At 40.9% G+C, this 17,343-nt stretch overlaps 1 protein-coding gene across 2 annotated transcripts in view; it reads left to right on the top strand.

Annotated features, from left to right (window-relative positions):
* LOC146627064 (thyroid hormone receptor alpha-B-like) overlaps window positions 1-17,343 on the top strand; it is a 156,438-nt gene that overhangs the window by 6,077 nt on the left and 133,018 nt on the right. The window contains exon 2 of one of the 2 annotated variants that reach the window (XM_085361580.1): window positions 17,147-17,229. The exons of the other annotated variant lie outside the window; for it this stretch is intronic. The gene's annotated coding sequence lies outside the window, so the exon portion shown is untranslated. The remainder of the gene's footprint in view (window positions 1-17,146; window positions 17,230-17,343) is intronic. 2 annotated transcript variants of the gene reach the window in all.

The raw sequence follows: 17,343 nt of genomic DNA, 5'->3' as shown, positions 1-17,343 counted from the left end.
GAGGTTTATTTCTGCCAGGGTGAAGCGTAGCACTTTACGAGGTGGAGTCCATCCGACGTTTGCTGGCACTGCTTCCTCTCTCTCTTGTCTCTCTGTGAGAGCCACCTAAGTTTATGCAGATTTGTTGACATGTTGAACAAGCAGTTCCCGTGACGCTAATGTGGCTACTTACAAAAAAAAAGTTATAAAGATTCAGAGCTTAATCCAGACAGATTCCCTACATGGGCATCCAGGATTAAATGGGCAATAATGCTTTCATTATCTTCGCCCCTGGGGCAGAAGCTAATCGGCTCATAATCAGAGGTCCTTTGAGAACTCCTTGTGTGATTATAAGTTTGTATGTGAGTACAACAGTGGAGGACGCTGAAAATAAAAGTAATCAAAGATAACTGTAAGTTTACTCTAATAATACTCTTGATTAAACTTTTTCCTGCACAGAAATATTTGTGGTAGCTACTAAAGAGCTTTTAGCCAGAGCTTCAAGAACATCATCAGCACTGTAATTATGATCTGCTTTGATTAAGTAACACAGATTTGTTGCTTTTAGTGTGAGAGGAGCAGCTGGTACCTCAGACCTCAGGCACACAAGCCTGGAGACCAGTTGGCAAACCCCCTGGCAACCTCTGGTCGCTGGGATAAAAATGTGTACTCCGTAGCTGGTTGGTTGGTGAGTGGTTGCAGGCAACCAAAGCAGTTGCACAGAGGTTTTCTGTGCAGAGCATGCCTTTCGGTGACAAATTTTACCAAGCGACAGCATGCAAACTTCATCAAGCTGTGACCTGTTACCAGTGTGCTGTGCATCAGTCTCTTACATGTGTAGGAAAAAACCCCAACTGCTCATTTTAACCCCGGAAAAACCCTGCTGATAGCTGTTTTAAATGCTGTCTTAGATTATTTCTAATGTCCTGGATGTATCCCTGTACTAAGGATGTGCCAGTTGTCAGTTTCTTTATAAATACTAATTTTCAAAATGTCGATTTACTGATAGGCAGCATCAAAACTGATGTTTTTTGTTTTTTAAATGTAAATATTTATTTTTACTTTGGTTTCTGTTTTTGCCAGTGAACCAGAGAAAGCTTCCTTAGGAAAAAAAAAAAGTCCTTTGGCTCTTCGTCACACTATTTTTGCATGATTTGCTAGTGCATAATTGATATGACACAACAAATTAGTCACAGGCATCAGTCAATGTATTTATTTACCATCAGGCAAACAGCAGCCGCACCATCGTGACCAATATCAATATTAGGCCAGTGTATCGGTTAATCCCTAAACTGTGCATATGACACGTGTAAAATATCAGAAAATAGTTCAAAATGCCTGTCAAAAATGAAACATTGCACCTTTGAAAAAGCTGTTGTGTAAAAAGAATGAAGATCACAATCACAGCTAAATACCTCGCAGCATATGGGAGCAGAGCGCAGCTGACAGGGCTACAAAGCAGTGGAGCCAAACGAACAAAATCTGCTGGAGTAATGAATAACTCTGAGCAAAGAGATGCTTATAACAAAAATCCACAATTACAATTTTGGCTCAGACCCAAGCCTTGATATGGATACTCTGTCCTGCCAGCATTTACTGTACATCACTCAGCATTTCATTAGCGCAGAAAAGAAAAAGCCATGAGTACAGGACAGTTTGACCTCCTTTATCCTATCAGTGTGTGTTTAACGTGTTTGCCTTGCTGCTGCTGCGCTGTATTGTTGAATAGAACTTAACCAGGATTACTTCTTTTGGGAAACCAGGATTTAATTTCTCTATGAAGCCAGTGCAGCTCGAATTCCGCTAAAACCCCCGGATTTAGGAGCTGAATGAATGGTCGGCCGTAGAAGCAGGAGTTTTATTGCTCCCTCTTTTTCCTAATCTGTCACGCTTGAGGAAATTTAGATGGACTCGTTCCAACACCTGATGGTTTGGCAAGATCTGAAACGCCACCTCTTAATCTTTGTAATTTTATTTATTTATTTTGTTTTGGAAGTGAGGATAAGGCCATTACTTATTCCGTGCAGTGCTGCAAAGTAGCTACACTTACAGTTGGCCTTCGGGAGAATAGCATGCAGCTTTTCATTAGGGCCAAGGCTTTTCACTTTAGATGGTGTGGAAATAGAAGTGTAGTAATGAGGCCGTGCTTTGCTTGCTCTACAGCACCAGCCTTGCTCGTCGGGTGCTCGTACAGTCTCTACTAAAGTACCCATTTCAGTGTGACCACTAGCCATCTTCTAGATGTTTTCAACTGATTTTATTTTAGTGGGATATCACTCAACAATAAGAGTGTAAATTGTGCTTGCACAGAGGATGTTACGATTGCATTTTCAGTGCTTACATTTGCAGCTGTACTGCAGCACTTGCAGAAATAGAATAGAATACCCTTATCTGTCATTGTATGGGTATAAGGCGAAATTTGGAAGTGGAAGCTATAAACAATCGTCGTTAATTTCTGCAAATTTGAATATTAATTTAACAATGCTGAAAGTTCAACTGTTTAGCTCTATGCACACATCCTCCTTGCACGTTGCTTTAAAGTTGAAGGTTGGTTGACCCAAGACCTTTCAAGTTCTAGTTAGTTAACCCTTTTATATATATTTTTGTCATATATAATTCAGTGGTACCTATACATTATCTGCCACTAGCAGCCACTTCAAGGTTGAGATGACTTGCCCACTTTGTGCTGCTAAAAGTTATTTCGCTGACTTTTATTGTCACTTCTTGGTATCTGGCCACCACATCGCTGCTAATCCTCCCCTGTGTGGACTTCAGTTTGTCTCATAATGCTTCTGTGGTAGCTGCTTATCTGCTACTTCTGTCAAACTGTTTCAGCTTTACGTCACTGTTTTGGGTAGCTGTAACATCTTTGGTACCTGCTAACTAGTTTATATGCTCTGCCTCTTTGTGTCTGAGTTGCTGTGGTCCCTAAATACTTCCACTTTGCAATGATACCACTGGTAGTTGATCAAGAAATATCTAGGAGGGTCAAAAATTCACCAAATAGTGACATCCTATTACGGTGCCATACTCGCATTCGGTGAACTCTATAGAATGAAATAAGGCAGACTTTATGACTAGGTGCTTAAAGATGAAGAAACTTTGTGGCCCACGGCACAAGTACCACTTTGTACCACTAATCCATCTACTACTGTTAGTTACTGTTAACTAAAAGTCCAATCAGTTGTTGAAATTGTTATTTCTATTTTTCTGAATGAACCACTGATTCTGTATACACTCTGGTATCCCTGGTTGGGAATCAGTGTTGTGCAAACACTTCGAAGTAACATCTGCTAAGTATTTGTGAGATATTATTACGTATTTAAAAAAGGTTTAGGACTCTGTTTTTAAGACTTCTCAAGATTTGAATCAGCTTAGTTATGGCAGGTTGCTCTCGTTTCACTACTTTTTAAAGCAACTGCTTCTTAAGCCAGAGAGTGACCTCTAGTTTGTCCATATGTGGGGTTTTCACAGTAGCAGTCCCAACTCCTGTCTGACTGATGCAAATATGAATGTGCATGCAAGATATTCCCCCGGGCTAAGGAAGTAGACGTTGGTTTATGTTATGACTGTCTGTGAGGTTAAAAGATCACTTCAGAGTTTAGTTGAGCTCCTTTGAAGTGTGACCGACAGTTACCCACACTAGGCTCTCTGTTATTGCGTGCCGTGCACTTTTCTGTTTGAGGAAACTTTTTTTTTTCTGACATCACATTTCCAAACATTTCTGAAGACGTCATTTGTCCCCCCCCTCCCCCCGATGGCCTTTTTCCCTCCTCCCGTCACGGCGAAGGCACCGCGTTTGACAGAAAGTGAAGCCGGCCACCGGCTGAGCGAGGTCAGCTCGAGCCCGAGTGTTTCTGTGAACATCGGTTTGTCAGCTGGCCTGTGATCGAATGATGATTATGGAAATGGTCTGTCATTAAACACAGCTGCAGGTAGGCACACTGTGGCTTGTGGAGAGGCTTACTGTTAACAGGAAATGTCAATCACCTTTACAGAAATTTGTTGGTGGGTGCTATATCGCGAGCGGGGTTATTAGTCATCTCCTGTTGATTAATATCTCTCCTGCACGTTGGCACATTAGCACAGTTGTTTTTCACGCTTGCGTTTTCTGCTTTTTCAAGGAACAATAATAATAATGAGGGAGGATTATTGTAATTAGCTTGCACATTTTAAGAATGTGTTTCAAAACATTTGAATTTGTTATAAATACATATTCATATGAAGGCAATGGTTGTGAAAAACAGTGTGAGATCTGCCACTCGGTCCTGAAGGCTTAAAGTATTTTTCAGATGAGCACTTTAGAGGCTTGCTTCATGCTCGGAATATTTCTAAAACGAGGCGATGTGACCTTTGTGACCTTTTTTTTTTTTTTTTTTTTTTCTTCATCCAAAGCAACCCTACAGGCTTCATTTGCTGATGCTCGCTGTCTGTATGGATTTAACCTTTTAAAGCTGTTATAGAAAACTCACGCTGTGCAGCCAAGCTGAGCAAAAAACCCCACATGCCGACTTTGATGCTCTTCTTTATAACGCAGGATTGTAAACTCGATATCTGAAGGTAACGTTTTACAGATAACCAATAAATAAAGCTAATAACGGCATTTTAATCAGCAAAGAAAATCTAGTAATTAGTTACAGGCCTATCTTTCCTGTCAGACACTGTGAAATGAGATGATTTTTAGAGCATGTAATTAAAAAAAGAATATAATTAATTTGTTTTTATATCAGGAATCAGGTTTGCCCATCAGTCTATGTTTTGAATGAGTCAAAGGTGTAAACTGAAATGCTCAAAGGGAAATTTGTTCTACTCCACGTGTGAAAATTGCAAATAATAAAGTGAAAGATAGAAGAGCCGGTCTTGTGCTTCCAGTCTTTCCTCAAAACTAAAAATCAATCCAGCGTATAGGAATGGTTGTTTTCGAGAAGGCTGCACTGCAAGGTCTTTCGGCCGATTAGGAGTATCCTGTAATTAAATTCGGAAAACTTCTTCAAGAATTACAGAAATTTGGAAGCAGTTTTAGATTTGAAAAACCCACCGAGGTCCCTCAGTCTACACACAGCCTTGCTAGCTTTGCTCAGTTGGAATTTGTGATTAATCCAGGGATCTGCGCAGCATTTTAACTAAGTCTATGCTTCAGGTTTTTTTAAATACCTCCAAGGATGGCTTAATCCACTAAAATATAGATGACAAAAGAGCCCAGCTGATACTGGCTTTCTGGGGTGGATGTCATTACTCATTGATTGCTGCAGTGGTGTTTTTGCTGACAGCACTCTCTCTCTGCTGTGCTTCACTGGGTGTGCGAACAGTGAGACTCGAGAAAGTCACAGAGAGCAGTGGCAGATAGTGTGAATGAAACTCACTCCTCTCACCCACGGCAGTCGTGGCAGATGGCTGCCCCTTTCTGAGCCTGGTTCTGCTGGAGGGAGCTTCCTGTTAAAAGGGAGTTTTTCCTTCCCACTGTCATCTAAGTGCTTGGTCATAAGGCGTCATCTGATTGTTGGGGTTTCCCTGTATCATGGTAGGTTCTTTATCTTACAGCATTAAGCGCCTTGAGGCGATCATTTTACCTGTTTTCAAAGATAAGATAAGATAAGATAAGATAAGATAACCTTTATTAGTCCCACACGTGGGAAGCCAGCCTTTGTTAGTTTTTTGGGTTGTTTTAGATGTGCACTCCTTCTGAGCTTATTGTGCACAAAACATTTGTGTATGTTGTACAGTCTGGTCATCCATGATGCTATTTTGCTACAGGTGCTGCAGAAAATGAAGGACTGTAAACAGTGGAGTCTGAATGTTGCCGAATAAACAATTTCACAAAATCGGTATATGTAGGCCAGTATTGGCTAGTGGTCTGTCTCTGCATGACAGGATTCACACGAGAGTCAAGGAGTGCTTTTCATCTCTACCTGTTAATTTTGCTAGCCAAGCAGGGATGGAGAGCTACACACTGGGAGGTCCAGAGTGCAAAGTTAATGCCAAGCACCCTGAGGCAGTGCATGTGCATGTGTGTATGCGTTTGTACAAGAACCAAGAGACTTTTGGATCTGGCAGCCTCGTGAATTCCTCATCTGAATTGTTTCAACTGCAGCCAATCAACAAACGCTGGCACATAGCAGAGATCTGTGTAGTCCAAGTTCATTCAGTTTCTCACTTGTACTGAAAGTAACAGAATTTATGTGTGGGCATGTAGTGAGAGCTGTGTTATATGTTAATGCGTGTACTCGGATGGTGCTAATAGTATGCGTGGGAATATGTGTGTGCTTGTGTAATTCTGATTCTTAGAGCACGGTGTTTCTGCACCGTCTCCATGTGTTTGATGCTGACGACAGGCTCATGTTTCCCTCAACATAACTGGCCTTGCTAGAAGGAAACTTAATAGGCAAAGTGTGAGGCAACCACTCTGTGATTAGTTTGCACTACCGCTTTGAAGTAGCCTTTGCCTGGCAGCGCTGGACACAGAAATTCTGGCAAGCTGCACGCAAGCATTGCACACTTGCACAGCTTCTCAGACAAATGATACGCATGCATGTACGTGCATGCTTTCAAACCAGCATGTAAAACCCGCACATGCATGTTCACAAACATGCAGACAGCTGTTCTTAGTTACGACGTCGTCAGCTTCAAATTTTATAAATCACTGCCCTTTAATGAACACATGTTCACATTCATTTGCCTTTACTACTGACGCTGGCCCTTTTTTATGTCTCATTTTTTTTTTATTATGGGTTAGCAATTCACCTCATTGATCAGTTCGTGTTTTAAACACTTGCATTTCATAATCGGCGCGTCGCTAGTTTGCACAGATTTGTGTATATACACAAAGGTGCATCCTTTTCATTTTTCCGCTGGCCGACCAGCTGCCTGTTTGTACAGCTCTGTCCAAACTGTCTCCAGTGAGCGGCTACTTCTGTGCCCAACAACAACTGTTCGGCTTTGTTTATTGCAAGATGACACTGGATGGCAAAAGCAGCTGCCAATAGCCCTGTATGACAGAAACAGCTTCTTGTTTAGGATTACTTTGACATGGGTACACTGTACCACTGCAAAATTCTCAAGCTGTGAATACTGTCCAGTCCTGAGCATGCATAAAACACATAAAACGCACCAGAGAAACATCAACAAGAGCAAACTGAAAGTACACTTGTAGCCCCATGCAGCACATGGATTTTAAGTAAAGCTGTTTTCAGGACTAAACTGATGATTGAAACAACGGATGAGGTGTGAAAGTGAACTGTGAAAATAATCAAATGAGTCCACCGATGATTTATAGATTTGTTTTTAAGGTGGTCCAGGGTGACTGAAGAAGGTGACAAGCCGGCAGGCCCCTGAGAAGAAGCTCCGATTGCTGCTTGTGTTCTCTCACTCGTGTCCCTGACCCTTGTCCAGGTTGGACGGGCTCCAGCTGGTCCTCAGAGCGAGCGAGCTCTCCGTGCTTTCACATCTGTAGCCCTGTTTTTGTGCCAAGGCAGGCAGCGCTAACCCCTCTGACCTTCCATTCGGGTTTGTGTGTGAGAGGGAGCGAGAACTATAAACAGATGACATTACAGTGAGGAACTGGCATAAAGGGAGAAATGGTGCCAAGACCGTGTTTGTATTATGAGTTTGTTTATTCTCTCCGTGTTCATATCAGGTGTCACGTGAAAAAACATGGTTAACAGTCTATTGCTTCCCCTTGTTATTGGTTGTGTGCGCGTGTGTGTGTATGAGTGTGTCAGACCTTATCTGACACGAGGGATTAGCAGACTGAAGCCAGCCTCTGGTGTTCTTTACCCTCCCTGCCTGCAGAGGTCCATCTGATTCTTGTTGCCTTGCTGTTTTGGGTTTATTACCAAAAACGACACGATTGTCTGGTATTCCTTTTGAAGTAATCAGCATCTGAGACATGATATCCCCCACTGTATCAGTAACTATAAACTTGAATTTCGTTATGGAATTAAGGACAAAGTCAAAGGGAGCCAAATTTGGCGTGTAGGGCGGCCAACATTTACGTGCATCCAGCTGCCTTTGTGCTATAATTATAATTTTGAGCGTTCTCCTTCAGATGCTGAAGAACGTCAGCATCTGAATGAAAGTCTTGCTGTTGCAGTCTGACCCTGGAGGGTGGATTTAAGCTGCACCACCCTGTTAATGTCAAAGAAAATGTTGTGTATTTTTTGGGCTCGTGCCCCTGATAGTCTTCTTCAGTCCTTTAGACTGCAGCCTCTTCTACTGCAAACTTTGCATCCTGTTTTCATCACCGGTGATGATCCTCAAGGCAGGTTTGCTGTCAAAGAGCCCTGCAGAGAAGGTTATTAGACAGGATACTGACTACCAAAGTTACTGCTAGCACCTGTTGTGTGGTTGTGCATTTCTCCTTCTCACCGGGCGTTTTTACAATGATTTGCAAGCATCATTTTAAATGTGCAGTTTTTAAATAGCAGCCAAATTCCTAAACAAAAAGATCAGGCTACGCACTTTTATTTTATTTAGCCTCTTTTGTCATTAGCGGAAGAATCTGTTTTGCCTGCACAGGATTCAGATTAACTTCACGTAAACAAGGGGTTCACAGGAAATGATGCAGCATGCAGCCCATGCTGCATCATCAGTTAGTGTTTGCGATCTTATCTTGATCAAGACAGTCTCACTCTGCTCTTACCGTCTATCAGACTTCAGCCACAAACAATGGATGGTTAATGAAATGTAGTAACTGTAACCTCTGATAAATGTTACTTTTAAAAAAATAACATCTCTCCCACCTATCCTTTTATTTTTTACTAATTTGGGGAAACTGTACCTTTAAAACTAACTCGAAGCAACTGCGAAATATGCAGAAAAAGTTATGTAGTAAGCGTAGTGCACTCGAAAAACTGAAATACAGAAAACACTATATAATGTGAAAGTAATATGCATTAAAACAACTGGTGGGAGGGCGCCATTATGTCTTATCACTCTATTTAATGCCATACTGTATGTTCATCGTTTTGGCCTAATGTGAGTCGATTGTGTGCTTCAGAAATGCAATAAATATGTATTTTGTTTTTGCATCCAACTGTTGTGCCAACAGATTTTATTATTAGAAATGAGCACCAGTGTATTTCCAGCGAGTGAATAATTGATTATTGAACCGTTTCTTTGGGAACAAAGGCCTCTCGCCATGCATACTGATGAGCTCATACAGTACATGCGCCTGCCGTGCATAGGGTACACACATCCCCATAAAAGGCCACTCAAAGGATATAAAACTGTCAGCAGTTGAAGCAGAGCATGGTCTGGTGCTATACTCTAGATCACGTATACGTGTTTGTCTGTGCTGGCTTTGGTCCTGCGGCACACTGCTGCTTCAGTGAATCAGAGTCCCAGAGCTTCTTTACTCTAGATTAGAGAAAGGAAGGAAATTAGAGAGAAAGAGAGAGCGAAAGCTGAAAATGGGTCAGACATCTAAGAGCCAGGCATTTCTTTTTCTAAGATGGGTGTCAAGACTTTATCCAATTGCTTCTCTTTCCTTCTTTATCTTACTTTGTCTCGCATGCACCCCCCCCCCCCCCCCCAACTCTCCCACTATTCCAGCCAAAGAAAAGTGCAAAGGGAGGAGAAAGTTATTATGCCTGGCATGGCTGCAGAGGACTGCCTTTAATTTGGACGCAACCCAGCTGATCAATCTCCTCATTGGCTCTGTTACAGCACTGTGTGTTTGTGAGTGAGAGTGCGTGTTCAAGCCCATACGTAACAGCTAAGCTTTTAAACTACGCAAACCAACAGAGTGTTCCAAAAGTAAAGCACACTGGATTAATTCCATGTGGAATTGACTTAACTCTGTAGACAGAGCCGCAGAGGAACAATGAATCGGATTAGAGCTGGAATGAGCGTTAGCGGAATAAATATTGCAACAAAGTCAAAATAAAGGACCATCAGATGCATGTGTGGAGTTCTATAGATGCTGATGTTAGACCGGGTCAACGGGTTTGGAAAGAGGGGCTCTTGAATGCACACACACACACACAGATGGAGGCATGCATTCACTCTAATTTACATTTAAGTAACTCTGCGTGATTTGCATACTGTGCAAACATATGGACGTGATTCAGCGGGTGGTTTGGCAAAGAGGGAGAGCCTGCAACATTTCCTTTTGAGGCTATTCTCTGGCATTGACAGCATTTAGCCGACTTCTTTTAGGAAGCATTAGTTATAAATGCATGACAGCAGCTTTCCAAAACAGCAGCCTGGGTCCCCTCAGAATTCATTTTAACAGGAAATCCCCGAAAGGAAACAATAACGTTTATTCATATGTGTGCTGTAAGGAGCACAGGGTCAGTTATTTTCTCTTTATTCTAGTTAATTATTTTGCCAATAAAATGCAATAAAATGTTTGCAGTTTTTTTTAAAAACTGAAAATAACTGTTGCTTGCTTTCTTCATACTCAGCATACAGCAGTGTGCAGCACTTCATGCATTTGCATTAAATGTCTTTATTATAGCTGTTTGTTTTTGTTTTTTTACTTTAAAAAAAAAGGGCTACCGGCTTGTAGGCAAAGCAGCCTCCATATTGTGCATTTACATTGACATGCAATGTGTGAGTGTGGTTGATTTTGACTGGCCATTTACTGTTTCCATGGTTACAAATTGATCATTGGGAACAGTAGTCTTCCCTTCAGTGCGCCGTCCTGTTCTATTTTCATGTGGAAGAACTTGATGCATTTTAAAATGTCAAGCTTTGGATAAATGGCTCGGTACTAAAGCTGAGATTTGTCTAAAAGGATTAACAGTCCTCACAGAAGCTGTCATCTTCTTTTATTATTGTGAAGATAAGCATCACACTGTGCTTGCAAAATATTGGTTTGCAGGACCGGCATACTGATTTTTTTTTTTTAATTTTAAACTCGAAGACTGAAAAGCTCATGACGAGAAAATGGAACGATACTTAAAGCTGAAACAGCTTTGCAAGAAAACGTAACAGCCTGTTAGTAAATATCCTTTTATGCGGTCTCAGAATGATTGCAGAGCAAACAAACAGACTCGTACTCGCTCCCTTTTCCATCACCTGCTTTTCTGATGGACTTCTGATTGAAGAGCAGAAAGTAATGGCATTTTATTTTTCAGTCAGGGCAAAAGTGAATCGAGTTTTCTTGATGTTGTGTGACACTTTTTTTTTTTAAAAAAAATTTTTTTTAACATGAGCCATTTTGCTTTTCTTCTGGAAAATAAAATAAAATAAAAATTCTAACAATAATCAGGGTCAGAGCTTCCTAGTTGTTACTGTATATATCACTGGGTTTATCCAAGGTTTTAAAGATTCTTTGTCATTATTCAGTCACATAATGAAATTCTGTGAGGTAGTTATCATCTTTAAACAGCTGATATTGAACACACAGACAGAAACCCATTAAATAAATAAACCCAATAGGGAAACATAAACAGTAGGTAGCATTGCAGTTACATGTTGTAAAGTGCATGTCCCTGTCTTTGTAGGCATGAGGTGTGAGCTCTGGGGAAGAAGATGGCCCTCAGTCTGATTCTTGTTTTTTTGGTCCTAGACTGTCTTCGAGAAGGCAGAGGGACAAACAGCTTATTACCTGGGTGGGTGGAGCCATCATCTGGACACAGCCAGCATACATTGTCATAGAACTGGGAGAGGAATTCCTACAATCCCCATTACTGTTCTGAGTACTTACCTTTGCATACACTCATTGGGAACTTCATTAGTGACATCTGTTCATCTCCTTGTTAACACAAATTTCTTATGAGCCAGTCACTTGGCAGCAACTCAACGCATTCAGGCATGTAGACATGGTCAAGATGACCTGCTGAATCTTAAACAGAAGTTCTTAGAATTGGGAGTAAAAATTAATTATGTGACTTTGAATGTTGCATGGTTGCCAGATGGACTGATCTTAGTATTTCTGAAACTGCTGATTTACTGCAGTTTCAAAAGAGAAAATATGCAGTAAATTGAAGTTTTCTGGATGAAACTGCCTTGTTGATATCAGCGGTTAGTGGAAAATGGTCAGACTGCTTCATGCTGACAGGCAACAGCAGCTCAAATATGCTCTTCTGCAACCGAAGCGAACCGAGCATCCTGAATACCCGACATGTTGTCCACACCAGGTGCTACTTCTAACAGCTAAGAGTAAGAGACTGAGGCTACAGGAGATATTATGCTGAAAATATTATATCATTATGTGACTCAAGGTGCACCTAATAAAGTGGCTAAGTGTAGACAGAAATGCCACCAAATCTCTCACATTTGCAGATTCAACAAAAACATCCTAGCATAGTATCACTGGGTTTACTCATCCTAAAAGCATCAGTTGTAGTCACTGCTAAAATATGGAAACTCTGCCCCAAATCCAGTTATATTTGCTATATCATCTTCCAAACATCTTCCAAACAAGCATCTGGGATGAAGGGGGCTTGTGTTGACTCAAGAAAGAAGGGGGGAAAAAGAAAAAAAAAAAAAAAAGAAAAAGAAAGAAAGAAGGGAAAAAGCCTCAAGGAACAGCTGATATTATTTAATGCTTTTAAAACTGCCGCATACGTAATCTGTTGTGAACATCTGCTGAACCTTTAAATCAGACATTGACCTCTCGGTGTGGCTGTGTGTCGCTGTGCACCAAAGCATGTCACAAGAATGAAGCTCATGTGAAGACATGTTATGCTGTTGAGGAAACAAGTCAGTCTCTCTCAGGCTGACAAGTTAGAAAAAGAGCATTTTTACTCCTCTTTGTATCACCTGTTCTTTTTGTGCATCACGATCGGAGGCAGGAATATTAATGAGAAGCTCATATACTGCCATTTGTAATCTCTGCTCCCTGCTTATCTTTTATTTGCTCAGACAAATTACTCAAGTAATGATGTTTGGCTCGGGTGATATTTTTATGCCCGTGTTTAAACACCACAACAATAGTAGTGCAATAAAGGTGCAACTGCTAAAGCCGGTTGTTGGCTATCAAAATAGATTAATCAATGCTGATAAAGAAATGAGCTGTCTAATACTCCAGTGCAATAAAGCCTTCCTAGTATGCGTTACTCCATGTAAGTCCTTTGTTTTGTTTAGCACTTAGGCGTTATCCAATGAGCTTCAAGCTCTGTGGATTTTCTTTCCGAATAGCATCTTCTTTTTGTGTTCCAACTCTTTCAGAATAAAGCACCAGGTTTTCATATAGCAAAACAAAAATCTGGAGAGGTGCTGTCTCCTTACATGTAGCAAGAGAACTTGTAAGGGAACGAGACTCACAGAGTGAGATCTTGGTTGGATGAGCCTACAAGTGCGTGAATAACGTTTACATTTTGATTTACATCAAGCTATAGCTTAGCAGGGTGCTGGTGTAGCTCACCTGGTTCAGCAGTTTGACTATATGGTAAAGGCTACAGTGTGTGTGCCCCCTACCCTCTCCCTGATTTCCAGTCTACACTCTAATAAAAACTCTAAAAATAGCTGTTAATTCTCTAATATGTTTAACATGTTGATCCTGAACGCAGCTCATTGCTTTAAGTCTGTTTTGGAGTCTGATTGATCCTTTATGATTTTTGGTGAGCTCAGCACGGTGCATTATGGAAAATGTCGCATGGGGAGTAAGACGCCGCTGAAGAGTTTGCTGCAATGACTGCTAGCGTTGTTAATAAGTTAAAGCTTGGTACGTCTGGACCCTTCTTGCATACCAGCACTAGTGTACGGCACAAAATAAAGTATCATTAACTACAAACACCAACTTATTTCTCTTTTAAATAGATTTTATAATGTAGGTTTCCTGTCAGGTTTACCTCTTCTCTCTGCCACCTGTGAGGATGCATATTTATCCCTCCCCAAGTCCTAAGAGCTGGGTTAGCATATGGGTTAACTGAACAATCAAATGCATGGCTGCCAAACTCGATCACTCTTATCAAATGAAGAGTATTGGTTGCAGAAACGTACATTTCTTCAACTTAGAGCTAATTTATCGAAGAGATCCGGTGTGAAGTTGTGCGTGATTGGATGATGGTACAATCCTTTTTTTTTTTCGTTTGATCAGTCCATGAGTAGTAAGGCTTGGCCTCTCTGGTTCATTCTGTTAAAAATTAAAGGCCTTTTAATAGACCTCCCTGCTTTACAAGCATTAGGTAGCACTAACAAACTGCTTCTGAAATTAGTTCACTGAGATTAGGTGTGGTGAGGTCTTGTGTAAGTTTTTAGGTCCATTATTTTATTGGCTACCACTGGAAGGAGACACTAATGCTGTTCCCAAGCCCTGATAGATTGGGGGTGGGTTGCATCACAAACCTGGACAATAAGGAAAACACCCAGATCCATCTGCTGTAGCGACCCTTTGGGGAAAAAAGTGTAGCCAAAAGTACCTTTTAAGTTATTAGCTGTCACCGTGGTTTTTTGTGTGTTCCCAGCATAAAATGAAAATGAGAATAATCAATCCACGTAGCCTCTGCATATCTTTATATTTTAATTTGTGAAGCAGCAACAGCTGTGAGACAACATCTAACACCCAAAGGCCACCATTTCTGTTTCTCATTCCCGTTGATTGTGCCGCCAACAAGCTGTCTTTTAATGAATAACTTCATCATTATCTTTTCAGTGCAAGATATGATTTTATGTGTGCTGCCTGTCAGGTCAAGAGGAAAAGTGTCAGCGGTGATGTGCGTCTGCGACTGAAAGTCATCAGATAATGATACAAGCTATGGAAATATATCTAGTATGCCAAACAGAAGATTATGATGTAAAGATACCAAGTGTGTTCAGTTGTGTGTGGATATCTCAGTCAGAGCTTTGAACGTATTTCTTTACATGTCACATTGTTAACTACGCTCGGGAGGCATCTGTTTTCCGGACTTTGTTATTCTCTTGACATATAAGCATGTGAACGTATTTGTGTGTACGTAACAGTAGCGTCCTTAAAAAGGATCCTGATGTTTTGCACTGTTGACATTAGCTGTATTCAGATTATTGTTACTACTATTATACTTACTTATTTTTAACTTTTTGCTGTGATCAATGATGATTCTGAGGCCTCATTTACCTTGGAAGTCAAAGGAGAATCGCAGTGGGCAAGGCAACGACGAACTCATTGGATAAGGTCTTCAAATCTAAGGACATTTCTTAGCCGATGAAAACATTGATTTTCACTTTTTTTTTCTCCATGGGGACCTATAGTTGGGGAAAGTTTTCCTGGGGAAAACAGGACAGTCGACAAATTGTACGTGGTGCTGTAGAAGGATTTTATTAAAACCATAGACAGCCACCAGAAGGACCAACAAATCAATCTTGGAAGAAATCAAGCCATCAACGTCACTGGAAAGACAAAAGATATGACACGCCAACTTTGAACATGTCATCAGAACAGAATAGTCATTAAAAAAGGACATCGTTATTGGAAGAACAGTAGGAAAAAGGCAATGCGTTGGTTCGGCGCCATTAAAACAATGACAAGAAGACTTCAAACTCACACAGGATCAATGTTGCTGTACAATCCACCAGATTTAGATTTCTGAGGTGAATCTTTGCAGAGCCTATAACATATCCTGCATCCTTGTAAAAAGAGGATGACTGATATTTTCTGGCTGGAAATCAAACAAGAGGAACTGACAGTACCGGACAGCTCATTGACAATAGTAGCGGGCTGTGTCGTCCCTACATGTAGTTGTGCATAAATCCCCAGGAAGGCCCAACCTTTTGCCTTCTTGTAGGAGTTGTGAAACTTGCCATGTCATTGGCATATTTTCTGACTACATTCTGGTTGAACTATTGTCTTCAATTTCAGAAACTCACATGCATTCATCTTAGCCTGTAGCCCCGCTCATGTGATGCTGTAAAACAGACTTTTTTTGTGCTTGTTTCTATTTTCACACAGTACACATTAATGTGGGCACCAACCTCTGCACCCCCCACCTCCCACAGGGTGTGAGATACAGCATCTTATGAACATGGGCATGTGTTAAACATTTTTGCAGTTTATATACAATTAAATGCTAATAGAGTGGGAGGCTGGAGAGTTGGAGGGAGTTAAATAGCTGAAAGCATGAAGTCATGCAGAGCGAGGATACAGAGGTCAGCACAGTTGTACGCATCGCCTATGGGGAGAGGTAGGCCATGGCTATACATGATTAGAGCGTGCGTGAAACTATTGTGAGCATAAATTTACTGGCATGCCTAGCTGAGCTATTGCGAGGCTCAATTATCTGTGGTTGTTCGTCCCATACTCTTGCATTCACTGCCTGTATGTATTAATTAATCATTTCAATCCCCCTTTTTCACGATCAAAAAATAAGCTAAATAAAATCGAGCCATTTTGAGTTGGCATTTTTATCAGACTGAGTTAGTGTTGTCCGAAACACAAACACACACAAAACATTATTTAATTTGCTTCTACCAGATCACTTCAGTTGATCTGATATAAAGGGCCTGTTCAGAATAAAACAACTCAATGTTAAATATAATTTACTTTAGTGGTCATATATAAAGACCAGCTCTATTATGCTTATAGCCTTTAGAAAAAGTGCAGGTATGCCTAGCGTGAATGCTCTCTCTCAGCTTGCTTTTTACTTGGCGTTCATCAGCATCGCCATGAGTGTGCAAGTACCTTGATAGTATGTGTTGAAGCATGAGTGGTAATTATTCAGTTTTTCTAATGCAACTGATTAAAATATTTAACTTGGCCGAGATGTCTGTTAATATTGCCTGGGGTCTTTCGTTTATGTACAGTAATAGGTGTTAATATTGAAAGGTCTTTTTGTACAAAGTGTAATGAAGCCAAGCAGACAGTAAAGCGAATATCTGCATAGTGTACTGGAGAGCTGTATACTCCATATACCTGCCCCTTTGAAAGTTCGGCAACATTCATGCTATAACGGCGCTTTGATGCCTTTGACCAAAGCCTCGAGTTAGACAATTCATTTGGTTGAAGGATTAGACTGCTAAGCTTTTTAGTGGTAAGCTGGTCACATGAAGATCTAAAATTGGTTTTGATAGACAAGAAAACCTTGCGCCTCCTTTGTCATCTCCCATGTCATCCCTGACTTAGCAGTACATGCATGCTTCAGTGGCCATGTGGATTTGCTTGTGCTCGAGTTGTGGCTATCTGTAGGATTTGGCTCACAGGATTCCTCTGAAAGCCTTTTCACTCCCTGGAACTTTTGGCCTGGTGAATGTTTTGCTTTTGTTGGCAAAGACACGAAGAATCACAGATTGTCTCTTCTGATTGCAGAGTCTGCGAAGACCTGTGTTGGGATAAAAGCTGTATTCAAATCTAAAGAAAGGGCACTGAAGTGAAGGCAGCTGACAACCAAGGTAAGAAAAAGTTTGCATGGCTTTGTGTACAACGCTGGCGGCTTGTATTAACTGTCAGACTTCGTCAATGGGATCTGTTAGTGTAATGGTACTGTGATATATTGACAGTGAAAA

The sequence above is a fragment of the Diplotaxodon limnothrissa genome, linkage group LG8 (genome assembly GCF_057381915.1).
Source record: "Diplotaxodon limnothrissa isolate DT_005_m linkage group LG8, D_limnothrissa_male_GT1.1, whole genome shotgun sequence".
NCBI lineage: Eukaryota > Metazoa > Chordata > Actinopteri > Cichliformes > Cichlidae > Diplotaxodon > Diplotaxodon limnothrissa.
This window is presented reverse-complemented; position numbering and strand designations above follow the sequence as displayed.